The following is a 13729-nucleotide window of genomic DNA, read 5'->3' as shown; positions in this document are numbered from 1 at the left end:
GCCCCTCTGCAGGTTATCCGGTCTGGAGGCAAACATCCTGCGGCGAACTCCCCTACGCACCCTGGGCCTCGGCGTGCTGCGTCTGTCACACACAGCCAGTGGCCTGGTGCGCCCAGCCCAGCCTGGTCTGGTAAAACGTTGTGTGGTCCCCTCCTCTGCCCTGGCCAAGGATCTTGGTTTTCAAAATGTCTTTAAAGCAGGATTCTAGAATGTTATTGCTGGAAGAGCCCCTAATGGTCCTCCAGCCCACCCACTTTGTTTATAGTTGGGGAACTGAGGCCACAGAGGGACCGGACTTCCCCAGGCCGGGGGTGGTTAGGCAGAGCTGAGATCTGAGCCATGTTCTTTTCCACGGACCCCACGCCCAGGCCTCCTTCCATCCCAACAGGAGAGAGAGCTTCGTTCCCCACGCTGGCTGGAAGGGTGCTGGTGCCCGAGGTCAGCAGCACTTGTGGGAAGCGGAAATGGTTGTGATAAGCAGAGGCCGGAGAAAGGACCTTGGTGAATTCTCAAGCGCATAATGAGCATCAGCTCGTCATCCGTCTCCATTCTCCTCGAGGTCCCGAGGTCTCTTCTGCGGCTCAGCTGCTGGCAGGCGCCTGGAAGAAAGACCAGGGAGCTGTGATTATGAGCTCGGCCTCCAGAGCCGGACTGGCTTGGAATGTCAGATTTGCCACTTACCAGCCGTGTAAATGACTTACAGCAAATGGCTTCATGGCCTGGGCCTCAGTTTACTCGTGTGTGAAAGAGCATAACAGTCTTGTCCGAACTGGGATGTCGTGAGGAGTAAATGAGTTAATGAATGCGTTAGTCCTTGCATGGTGCTGAGAACACCGTCCACTGTGGCTGTGAGGGCCGCGCTATGGGTGGGGCAGGACAGGGGCTGGGGAAGACCAGTCACACCCAGGGGTAAGGCCCCTCCAAGGTGGCCAAGTTGGGAAGGAGACAAGTCGCGTCCCACCAGCTTCCACGCTGATGCCACCCAAGGGCACGCTCCCCACCCTCAAAGTGTGCCCTCAGGAAAAACTCTAGAAACTTCCTTGTCCAGTCAGGATTCAGTCAAGAAAACATTCCACCCTAGCTGTTTCAAGAAGGAAATAAATCTCTTAATAACAAGGTTCAGTTCACAAAACCGCTGCAAAGGCTAGGGGTGCGAAGGAGGCCCCTGCAGCGGGTCAGGAAGGGTGGGATTGGGGGACTTGATGCTGGTGGTCCTGGCGGCGGCCTGCTGCCCTGCAGCTCTCTGTGACCGGTCACAGGGGCAGCAGCTGGCACGGGGAGGGAGAAAGGTGGTGTGCAGGTGTCCGGCCCCTGAGCTGTGGGAGGGCACATAGGAAAAGGGAGGTGTGCTGAGATGCCGTCCGACGACCTGTCAACCCCTCCCACCCTCACACTCCTGGGGGAGAAACCGGGTGGTTAGTCCAGAGAAAACCTCCCTGCAGTACCGACTGTGCGCCGTGCTGGCCTGAGCCTCACACATGTTTTCTTTAGTCCTCACGACAGCCATGTGAGAGCCGAGACTCTGAGAGGTGAGGTGACCTGATAAAGCAGTGACAGAACCAGGACAGAACCCCAGGTCTGTGTGCACATGCGCTTGGGCCCTGCCCCGGATGCTCTCTGAGCCAGGCCAGGGGTCGAGCCACTCATTCCACACCCATTGATGGAGCCCCGCCACATGCCAGTCTGGGTCCTAGGTGTTTGGGACATGGCAGCAAACCAAACAACAAAAGTCCTCACGGAGCTGACATTCCACTGAGGGGGTGGGTACTGACCCCCTCCCCCCCACAAATATGTATAAACAATCTGTGTGGCGCTCAGCGCTGTGAAGGAACAAAGCAGAGGGAGGGGTTAGAGGGCGACACGGTGGGGCAGTGCTGCTCCATGCAGGCGGGCCAGGGACCTAACGGAAGGAGGAGGCAAACACGTGGCTATTCGAGGAAAGGGCAGCGGAGGCAGTGGAGACAGAGGCAGCAAGCCAAACCGCCAGAGGCAGGCAGAAGCGTGGAATGTGCAAAGACCAGCGGAGCAAGGAGATCGTGTGGCTGGAGAGGAGAGAGCTGGGAAATGAGGTCAGAGAGAGGTCGGGGCCGTGGGGGACCTTGGGGCCAGGCAAGGACCCTCGACTTGCTTCTTGAGTGCAATGGAGTCTTGGTAAGGTTCTGGGCGGGAAGAGACCCGATTACGCAGAGGCCGCATGGCAAGGGAGATGCGTTGACTTCCTCACCTCAGTACCTCAGCCTGTGACCTAATTTGGAAACAGGGTCTCTACAGAGGTAATCAAGTTAAAACGAGGTCATCAGGGTGGGCCCTGATCCAATGTAACTAGTGTCCTTATAAAAGGGGAATTTGGACACGGGACAGACATGCACAGCGGGAAGACACTGTGAAGAGACACAGAGAACGCTGGGCGAAGGCTGGAGGTATGCTGCCACCAGCCTGGGACACCTGGGGCCCTCGCAAGCTAGGAGAGGCACAGCAGGACCCTCCCCCCAGGTGACAGAGGGAGCAGGCTGCTGACACTTGACTTTTTGGTCTTCTGGCCCCCAGAGCTGTGAGACAATAAACCCAGCTTGTGCCCTGCTTGTTGCGGCAGCTCCAGGAGCCTCATCCACAGCCCGTGACGTGATAGCCATATGCCCACCTTCCTTCTGGGGTGGCAGAGACAAACTCATGCCCCCATTGACCCCGTGAAGAGACGGAGGCTCAGAGAGGTGCGGTCACTAACCCCATCACACATCAAGTGAGCACAGTGCCAGGACTCAAACCCGGGTCTGCCCGACTCCAAGGTCAACGCTGCTCCGCCCAGGAGCAGGGCGTGCGGCTGGAGGCCAGGTGGCCAGGTGGCCAGTGAGCCTGGAGCAGCCCAGGAACCAGGGCCCACCTCTTCAACTTGCTCTTGGCCTCTCCCCGTCCTCCTCTGTAAGCCAGGCAGTCGCCCTGCCCTGCTGGCCTCCAGGGCTGTTGGGTGTCACAGCCTGGGTCATTGGGACCCACAGAGTATCCCCAACTACATGGCATTTCCCACACGGCAGGGGGAGGTGGCGGTTAGTGGTTCACTGGTCTCAGAGCCAGAGGTTTGGGTTCAGGTTCACTGCTGCCTGGTTGTATGACTTGAGCAAGTCACCACCTGCCTCTCGGAGCCTCAGTTTCTTTGTCTGTGAAATGGGACTATGAACGGAGCTCTGCCTTCCCTGCAGGGCGGCTGTGAGGGTCCAGTGAGGTCAGGTAAGGGATGAAGCTCAGAGGGTGGTATAACTGGGGGCCTGTGGGTAGAGGATATAAAGTCCTGCCTGGGGCCACCAGGACACCGTGTCCCCAGCACTGGCTGATTGGTCGGATCTAACCCAGAGTGGGAAGGAAGAGGGGTCAGGTTTGGGAAGATTCTGAAAGCTCCAACTCCCCTCCCTAGCGCCCCCCAGCCAGCCATCTCTCGGCCCCCAGGGTTGCTGCGGGCAAGGGAAGATGGAGTAGGATAATTCATGGTAGAAACAGATCAAGCACTTAGCCCGTGCATTTTTGTTTTAATGTAATTTTCATAACAGCTCTGCAAAGTGGGTGATGTTGGGCCCATTTTATAGATGAGGAAAGTGAGGCTCAGAGAGACAAAGTAATTTGCCTCAGATCACACAGCCAGGAAGGGACAGGGCCAGGATTTGAGGCCAGGCCTAACTCCACACACCAGTGCCTTTTCCCTTTCACAGAGGCTCCTTCATGTCGTATTGAGCCTGACATTTGGTGGAAAGCCAGGTGGGGCCCAGAGAGGGGATGGAACTTGACTGAGACCACGCAGAAGGGCAGGGACCAGACCTCGGGTCCACGCCTTTCTTCGTCTTCAGAAAGTGGGGCTCAAGGGCAGACGCCCACGCGGTTAGCGAACCCCAGTTATAGGTCTGGAGCTTTCGCCAGCCCTTCCTGGTGTGGAGGAGGCAGTGTGGTGCTGTCAGGAGGAGGAAATGGGACTGGCCTGCGGCGCGGACCAAAGACGGCCAGACAGTGTGGTCCAGGCTGGTGCTCGGTCTCTAAGAACAGACAGACCTCTGCCTAAAGCAAGGAGCCACAGGGCGGCTCGGGCAGGGGAGTCCTCAGCTGGGCTGTGGATGCCCTGCCAGTGGTTCTGGCCCGTGGTGACGTCCCGCAAGCATGGCGTTCAGTCCCAGCCCTGCTGAGTCACCCCGGGCGGCAAAGGCCCTGTGCCATCTCGCTTCCACTGCCCAAGAAAGATCAGGAGAGAGAACGTCTTGAATGCTGCTTTATTGCAATAAGTTTGTCGATTCAGCTCATTACATTTAATTAGAATTATTTAATTAGAATCTTAATAAAAGAGTAAGGCAGGAAGGAGGCTGAGAAGCGGAGGGAAGGAAATCGTGCTGAGCGTAAGAAGTAGACCCAGCTGGGCGTGGAGTCGGGAGGGGCTGCCAGGATGCTTGCCTGGAAGGTTGGGGAAAGGGGTCTGCACCTTCCGGACCACCAGGGCCCAGGGACCTGACAGTGGGGAGAGGGGAGCATGCTGGGCTCTTACCACTTTACTGAGTGGCGCCTGCTTGCTGGGTCCTGCGCTGAGGACACTGGGCATGTGGAGGTGAGCAGAACCCACTTCCTGCCCTCAAGGGAAGCAGACAAGAAGCCAGATAGCCACAACACCCGGTGGCAGGGCTCTGATGGTGGAGGCAGAGGTCACCATGCCCGCCATCGACGGGGCCGCCTCGGGGTTAGAAAGGCTCTCTAGAACACGGATGCCTGCGGTGACATCTGAGCCTTGAGTTGGAGTTGGCTGAGGAGAGGAAGGGCTTCAAGCAGTTTGGAGGGAAGGCGATGAGCCTGAGGCACCTTTTGGGGGGTAGGGTGGAGGGGAGGTTCAGAGCAAGGCCCTGGAGCCAGGAGGTGGGTTCCCAGTCCCGGTGCCACCACGGTGGACCCTGGCAAGTTATGCCCCCTCTGAGCCTCATTTACTCACCTGAGCATGGGGCCAGCAATGGACCCACCTCACAGGGCTTCTGTGTGGTTAGATGACCCCATACATGTAAAGTGCTTGGAACAGCAGCCAGTTCTTGGTCAATGCTGTGTGCATTACTCCTAGGATGGTTGTTCTTATCATCCGAGTGCGGATGTCCACTGAGTGGTGCGTTACACAAGTCTGGGTGGGGACATAGCTCTGGTAGTCATCAGCGGAGCCGCGGGTGTGGGTGGGCACCACAAGAGAGAATGACAGACACTGCTGCCCCCAGCACCTCCATTTCCTCTTTCCTCCTTCCCTGAAGGATCTGTTTTTTTCTGAGATCTGCCCCCAACAGAGCCCTCGCTCTCCAGGGCAGCTGACCCCACAGTGCAGCTCCAGAGAGGGATCTGGTGAGACTTGGCCCGTGGGGTCCTGGCATTCCCCTGGTGCTCGTTCTCAGTGAGGCTGGAGAGCCAACCTGGTTCCACGGTCAGGGGAGAGAGACTCTCTTCCGCCTCCTTCTCTCGCTCCCCTCTCCCTCCTGGGCATACACACAAAGAAGCAGGTAGCCCCATTGCCACCCCTCAGGGAACCAGACCTAGGATGAAGCCAATAGTGTGCTGGTAGTATACTTCTCCAAAAAAAAAAAAGAGCACTGATTTGTAGCAGATGCTGATTTCCATGGTGTAAATATCCCGTCCATGGCCAATTTCAAGCTGCCAACGTGACATCACCAAACACAGAGTTAGGATGCACACAATCGGCTCTCTTAAGCCAGCCTGAAGCTGGCTCCAGCACGGCTGGATGGAGCCATCGTGGAGGATGGTGGAGCTGAGGGAGAAAATCACCAGCACCTCTGGCAGCACTGGGGGCCTCTGGGAGCTGTGCCACGTCAGGAGCTCACCTATCCTGGAGCTCCACTTCCAGAGTTTTCTGTTACTTGCAGCTGAATGCATCCCACCTGCCGCAGGGAGGCGGAGCAAGAGGAGAAGAGGACCCAGGACCAGCCCTTGGGAACTGTCAGCGTCAATGCAGCAGGCAGAGGAAGAGGAGGCTGTGAACTCAGCCGCTGCTGTGATTTGGCAATGCAAAGGGCTAGACTTTACATTTGCTTTCCACAAACTTAATCCTGCCGCAGGAAAAGACAAGAGAATTCTTAGCCCAGCTATAGAAAGTTCCTAGGCTCCAGTCTACGGCTAGAGCCAAGAATTTGGGGATTGAAACTTGTTATTCTTTTTCTTTTCCTTGTCCAGTGTCGGCGAAGCAGCCGCCCTATCTTTGAAATCTTCATGCCGTTCGTGTGTTCAATGGTGACTCAGGCCCTCAAAGCTTTGCCTTCAATGGCCCTTTTTTCCAGATGGCCACATGCCACAATTTAATTTAATTAATTTAATTTAATTGGCTGTTTCACCACTACATACCACAGGCTGCTAGATTCTCAGCCCCGGATACTAACTGGATTTTCGCCACCTTCAGCCCCAACTAGACCAGATAATTATTTCTCCCATTTCCCAGAGAGTGTGTTGTCTGAAATGCACCCTCGCAGACCAATTTCCAAACCAGTCAAGTTTCTGGGTTGAAAACAAGGGAAACTGACCCTCACTAATTTCAGCAGAACAGGAACTTCTTGGAAGGACACCAAGGAGCTCAGAGAATCGATTGGAGAGCCAGGCTCCGGGAAAGGGCAGACAGAGGCTGGCAGCTCAGGGCTCATGGAGGGGTCCCTTTAAGAAACATTCGGTTTGGTGCTGCTGCTGGGGCTGCTGTCACTGGACATCACGGCCTGGGCACTGCCACTGGCCCCACGAGTGACCTCTACTGTCCTACGCAGCACCTTTGTGGTCCCCGAATTCAGGGTGGGCTCCTGATTGACGGAGTCAGGTCATGCGTCTTCTCCTAGCTGACCAGGGGGAGTGTCAGTTTCCGCACTGGGAGGACAGAGCCACCTCCCTCTAAGGTTCACCCCATGTGTAGTCCCCCAAAAAGAAAGGGGTTTGTGGGGCCAGCCCAGTGGCGCAGCAGTTAAGTTCGCATGTTCCACTTCGGCGGCCCGGGGTTCGCTGGTTTGGATCCCGGGTGCAGACATGGGACCGCTTGGCACGCCATGCTGTAGGCGTCTCATATATAAAGTAGAGGAAGATGGGCACGGATGTTAGCTCAGGGCCAGTCTTCCTCAGCAAAAAGGGGAGGATTGGCGGTAGTTAGCTAAGGGCTAATATTCCTCAAAAAAAAGGGGGGGTTTGAAAGCTGAGCAGGGAAAACAACCCCCCCCAAAAATCAATGTCCACCTTGGTTAGGCACCACGCTAACATTTTGCCTGCATTATCTCAATTTAATCTTCGCGGTTATCTTTTGAGAGGTGTTACTTTAATCCACTTCATTTTACAGCTGGGAAACAAGCTCCGAGCTTCTTCATCAGTAATACCCTCAGAATTCGGGGGTACCGTGAGGATAGGCTGGATGCCATGAACACCAGACTGCTCAGAGCCAGGCTTCTGGAAGGGTTGCCCTAAATTTAGGCCAGCCATGGTCTTTGGGCCTCACAAAGACTTTGGGTGGGAAGAGCCTGTCCAGTCTGAACACTTCCTAATTCTAGACACTGCTGTTGGCCTGCCCAGTGCAGGTCCTGGACCAGGGGGCCCCATCCCGGGGACTGTGGCAGCCACAGCTGAGCCAAAGAGCTTCTCACCAGAAGCAGTGTGTCAGGAACCTGTATCCTCTGGGCCGTCTGTCATGACCCTGGCTGTAGCCAACAGCCTGAGGTGGGGCCCACTGCCATGTAAACTAAGAGATGCTGGGTTCTCAGAGACAGGCGTGTGAACCCCTCACCCCACAGCCGGAAAGAGGAGAAAGTATCTGAAAAAGAGAGAGAAGCATTGACACTGGGGCCTCCTGCTGGAGGCTCGGTCTCCCCTATCAGACTAGGAGTTCCTGAATCTGAGGGGGTCTCCCCGCCTAGACTGGAGGCTCCTAAGAGTGGAGTGACATCTCTTCCGACATATCAGGAGGTCCTGTGTGCAGGGCTGTCTCCAACCTTGGGCTGAGCTTGCTAAGGGTGGAGTGTCTCTGGGGCATCTGAAGGCAGGGCTGAGTGTTCTAAGAAGTCGGTGTCAGCAAGAGCCACACAGATTGAGGATTGGGAACAGCAGAGCTAGATAAAACCTGATTGCACTGAAGGGAACTTGAGACCCAGAGAGGGGCAGGGCCCTGCTGCGTTCATCCCCAGGGAGTAGCTGACCAGGGCAGAATCCCAGGACTCCTACCTCGCAGCTGGGAGGAATTGGGGTGACAGGACAAGATGTGGCCTTGGGAATGCAGCTCCCAGAGCCAGGCAGGAGGAGGCAGCCCTGTGGGGACCCAGGCTCAGGGCTAGGCTGCCACTCCCACCCCTTGGAAGCGCATCCTGTTTTGTGTCCTGGATGTTTGAGTCCTTGGCCAGCTTCCTGCGTGATTGCTTCATGCTACAGAGGCTGACAGATGTGCACAGCTGGAGGAGGGGCTCTTGATGGAATCCAGCCCCGCCCAGGGTGGGCTTAGGCCATGGGAAGTGGAAATCTGAGTTCTAGTTTCCACCTTTATGGGGTTGTGTGGCCCTGGGCAGGGCCATGACCTCCCTGGGCCTCAGATTCTTTTCTGTCTAGTGGGGGAAGCTCTTCATTCTTTCATCAGACATTGACTGAGGACCTGTGATGTGTCCAGCTCTGCGCTCGTCCCACGCTCAGGCCAGACCCAGCGGTTCCTGCCTTCAAGGCGTTTATGCCCCGGGAGCTGACAGTGAGCATCTCTAGCCAGTTTTCTGAGTGCGTGGAGTGCAGGGGTCTTCACAGGAAACAGTTTCATTTTTCTCCAATCACCGGCCCCAGCTGTGCAGTGGCAGATCCCAGGGTGTTGTGGTCACATTCAGTTATTATAAGGCCATCTGTTTGAAATCCTAATCCCAGAGGCAATTGAAAGCTTTGCCTTGCTTTGTCCTCAGCCATCAGACTTGAGGGACTTGGAGTGTGTGGGTGCGGGGGTGTGTGTGAGTGTGTGTGTGTGTGTGTCTACCCGGCCCTGGGGGGGAGACTGGTTCTTCCTCGTCTCCTGGCTCCAGTATCTTAGAGCATTTGGGGTCCACAGTCTTGTTCTGGGATACTTCCCTCCCCCTCCATTTTTTTCAAATTTAAATTGAAATGTTTAAAAAACTGTAGTAAAAGATACATAAAATCTACCACTTTAACTACTTTTCAGTGTACAGCTCAGTGGCATTCCGTACGTTCACATTGTTGTGCAGCCATCACCATTATCCATCTCCAGAACTTTCTCATCCTCCCAAACTAAATCCCTCTTTGTTTTTAAATAACAGCTGAATTGAGATAAAATTCACATAACATACAATCCAACCATTTAAAGTGGACACGTTAATGGTTTTTAGTATTTTCACAGGGTTGTGCAGCCAGCATTACAATCAATTTTAAAACATTTGCATCATTCCCAAAAGGAAATCCCCTTCCATTAGAAACTGTCCCGCCATCCTCCACCACAGGCCCCCCACCTTAGCCAACCGACAATCTATTTAATTAAATTAATTTAGATTTAATTTAATTAGCTGTTTCACCACTACATACCACAGGCTGTAGGTCTCTGTGGATTTGCCTATTCTGGGCTTTTCGTACAAATGGAATCATACAATATGTGGCCTTTTGTGTCTGGCTTTTTTCACTTAGTGTAATGTTTTCAGGGTCCACCCGTGCTGTCACAGGTGTCAGTACCTCCTTCCTCCCTCTCTGTTTTTTTTTTTTTTTTTTTTTTTTTTTTCTATAAGTATTTATTTATTTATTTAAAGAATCTTTACTACATAGTCAAAAAAAGGAGACATAACACTTCCAGAAAGGAGGGTAAAAAGGATTTAGAGCAGGTAACTTCACAATGTCATTGAAAGGAAATTTCATACCTCCTTTTATTTAGGAGATTTAGCTGTGTTCCTTGTAAAGGAAAAGAGAAACCATAGTTGGATGATGCCTAAAAGTCCCCAATCTTTAGGGGGAACTGCATGAGTATATTTTACTTTTCTCCCTAACTTGAGGCTCTTCTAAGCAACCTTTTTAGAGCCCATTTAACCTCTTTATTTCTCAAGGTAGAGATTGGAGGATTAAGTGAGGGTCTCACCACAGTATAGAAGAGGGTGAGGAATTTTCTGTGATTCCGTGTGTACTTGCTTTTGGGTTGAATATAGACAGAAATTATGGTCCCAAAGAATAAGACTACAACAATTAGGTGGGACACACAAGTCCCAAAGACTCTCCTTCTGCCTTCAGCAGAGTTTATCCTCGGTACACTCCTAATAACGCAGCCACAGGGGACAAGAATAAGCTCCACAGGTATAGCCACATAGAGGACAGTAGCTATGGAGAACTCATTTTCCAGGATTGTTAAGTCCTCAAAGGCAATTTTTTTTTTTTTTTTTTTTTTTTTTGGTTTATATTTGCATATTTTATTTATTTATTTTTTTTTTTTTTTTTTTTTTTTTTTATTAATGTTATGATAGATTACAACCTTGTGAGATTTCAGTTGTACATTTTTGTTAGTCATGTTGTGGGTACACCACTTCCCCCTCCGTACCCTCCCCCCACCCCCCCTTTTCCCTGGTAACCACCAATCAGATCTCCTTCTCAATATACTAATTTCCACCTATGAGTGGAGTCATATAGAGTTCGGCTTTCTCTGACTGACTTATTTCGCTTAACATAATACCCTCGAGGTCCATCCACATTGTTGTGAATGGGCCAATTTCGTCTTTTTTTATGGCTGAGTAGTATTCCATTGTGTATATATACCACATCTTCTTTATCCAATCATTAGTTTCTGGGCATGTAGGCTGGTTCCACGTCTTGGCTATTGTAAATAATGCTGCAATGAACATAGGGGTGCAACGGACTCTTGAGATATCTGATATCAGGTTCTTAGGATAGATACCCAGTAATGGGATGGCTGGGTCATAGGGTATTTCTATTTTTAACTTTTTGAGAAATCTCCATACTGTTTTCCATAGTGGCTGTACCAGTTTGCATTCCCACCAACAGTGTATGAGGGTTCCTCTTTCTCCACAACCCCTCCAACATTTGTCGTTCTTGGTTTTGGATGTTTTTGCCAATCTAACGGGGGTAAGGTGATATCTTAGTGTAGTTTTGATTTGCATTTCCCTGATGATTAGCGATGATGAACATCTTTTCATGTGTCTATTGGCCATATTCATATCTTCTTTTGAGAAATGTCTGTTCATGTCCTCTGCCCATTTTTTGATCGGGTTGTTTGTTTTTTTGTTGTTAAGCAGTGTGAGTTCTTTGTATATTATGGAGATTAACCCTTTGTCGGATAAGTGGCTTGTAAATATTTTTTCCCAATTAGTGAGCTGTTTTTTTGTTTCAATCCTGTTTTCCCTTGCCTTGAAGAAGCTCTTTAGTCTGATGAAGTCCCATTTGTTTATTCTTTCTATTGTTTCCCTCAACTGAGGAGTTACAGTGTCTGAAAAGATTCTTTTGAAACTGATGTCAAAGAGTGTACTGCCTATATTCTCTTCCAAAAGACTTATTGTCTCAGGCCTAATCTTTAGGTCTTTGATCCATTTTGAGTTTATTTTGGTGTGTGGAGAAAAAGAATGGTCAATTTTCAATCTTTTGCATGTGGCTGTCCAGTTTTCCCAGCACCATTTGTTGAAGAGACTTTCTTTTCTCCATTGTAGGCCCTCTGCTCCTTTGTCGAAGATTAGCTGTCCATAGATGTGTGGTTTTATCTCTGGGCTTTCAATTCTGTTCCATTGATCTGTGGACCTGTTTTTGTACCAGTACCATGCTGTTTTGATCACTGTAGCTTTGTAGTATGTTTTGAAATCGGGGATTGTGATTCCGCCGGCTTTGTTTTTCTTGCTCAGGATTGCTTTAGCAATTCGCGGTCTTTTGTTGCCCCATATGAATTTTAGGATTGTTTGTTCAATTTCTGTGAAGAATGTTCTTGGGATTCTGATTGGGATAGCATTGAATCTGTATATTGCTTTAGGTAGTATGGACATTTTAACTATGTTTATTCTTCCGATCCATGTGCAAGGGATGTCTTTCCATCTCTTTATGTCATCGCCTATTTCTTTCAAGAGAGTCTTGTAGTTTTCATTGTATAGATCCTTCACTTCCTTGGTTAAGTTTATCCCAAGGTATTTTATTCTTTTCGTTGCTATTGTGAATGGGATAGAGTTCTTGAGTTCTTTTTCTGTTAGTTTATTGTTAGTGTATAGAAATGCTACTGATTTATGCACGTTAATTTTATACCCTGCTACTTTGCTGTAGTTGTTGATTATTTCTAATAGTTTTTCTGTGGATTCTTTGGGGTTTTCTATGTATAAGATCATGTCGTCTGCAAACAACGAGAGTTTTACTTCTTCGTTACCTATTTGGATTCCTTTTATTTCTTTTTCCTGCCGAATTGCTCTGGCCAGCACCTCCAGAACTATGTTGAATAGGAGTGGTGAAAGTGGGCACCCTTGTCTTGTTCCTGTCCTCAGAGGGATGGCTTTCAGCTTTTGTCCATTGAGTATGATGTTGGCTGTGGGTCTATCATATATGGCCTTTATTATGTTGAGGTACTTTCCTTCTATACCCATTTTACTGAGGGTTTTTATCATAAATGGGTGTTGGATCTTGTCGAATGCTTTCTCTGCATCTATTGAGATGATCATGTGGTTTTTGGTTTTCATTTTGTTAATGTAGTGTATCACGTTGATTGACTTGCGGATGTTGAACCATCCCTGTGTCCCTGGTATAAATCCCACTTGATCATGGTGTATAATCTTTTTGATGTATTGCTGTAATCGGTTTGCCAAAATTTTGTTGAGGATTTTTGCATCTATGTTCATCAGTGATATCGGCCTGTAGTTCTCCTTCTTTGTGTTGTCCTTGTCAGGTTTGGGGATCAGAGTGATGTTGGCTTCATAGAATGTGTTAGGGAGTTCTCCATCTTTCTCAATTTTCTGGAACAGTTTGAGGAGAATAGGTATTAAGTCTTCTTTGAATGTTTGGTAGAATTCTCCAGAGAAGCCGTCTGGTCCTGGACTCTTGTTTTTGGGGAGGTTTTTGATTACCGTTTCTATTTCCTTACTTGTGATTGGTCTATTCAGATTCTCCATTTCTTCCTGATTCAGTTTGGGGAGATTGTAGGAGTCTAGGAATTTGTCCATTTCTTCCAGGTTGTTCAATTTGTTGGCATATAGTTTTTCATAGTATTCTCTTATGATCTCTTGTATTTCATTGGTATCTGTTGTGATTTCTCCTCTGTCATTCCTGATTTTATTAATTTGCGATTTCTCTCTTCTTTTCTTGGTGAGTCTGGCTAGGGGTTTGTCAATTTTGTTAATTCTTTCGAAGAACCAACTCTTTGTTTCATTGATCCTTTCTATTGTCTTTTTTGTTTCAATATCGTTTATTTCTGCTCTTATTTTTATTATTTCCCTCCTTCTACTGACTCTGGGCCTTGTTTGTTCTTCTTTTTCTAGTTCTGTTAGGTGTCGTTTGAGGTTGCTTACGTGAGCTTTTTCTTGTTTAGTGAGGTGAGCCTGTATTGCGATGAATTTCCCTCTTAGGACTGCTTTTGCTGCATCCCAAATGATTTGGTATGTCGTGTTCTCATTTTCATTTGTCTCCAGATAACATTTGATTTCTTCTTTAATTTCTTCAATGATCCATTGTTTGTTGAGAAGCGTGTTGTTTAGTCTCCACATTTTTGCACCTTTCTCTGCTTTTTTCTTGTAGTTGATTTCTAGTTTAA

The 13729-nt window shown here is 49.8% G+C and overlaps 1 long non-coding RNA gene across 1 annotated transcript in view; it reads left to right on the top strand.

Moving 5' to 3' along the window:
- The first annotated feature begins 1930 nt into the window (after window positions 1-1930).
- Window positions 1931-13729, top strand: part of LOC139081970 (uncharacterized) — a 29356-nt gene continuing 17557 nt past the window's right edge. Inside the window, exon 1 of the long non-coding RNA XR_011537551.1 lies at window positions 1931-2069. This is a non-coding gene — a long non-coding RNA (uncharacterized lncRNA). The remainder of the gene's footprint in view (window positions 2070-13729) is intronic.

Source organism: Equus przewalskii, chromosome 2 (assembly GCF_037783145.1).
Source record: "Equus przewalskii isolate Varuska chromosome 2, EquPr2, whole genome shotgun sequence".
NCBI classification, from domain to species: Eukaryota; Metazoa; Chordata; class Mammalia; order Perissodactyla; family Equidae; genus Equus; species Equus przewalskii.
Note: the sequence above shows the minus strand (reverse complement) of the source record. Positions and strands in the feature narration are given on the sequence as shown.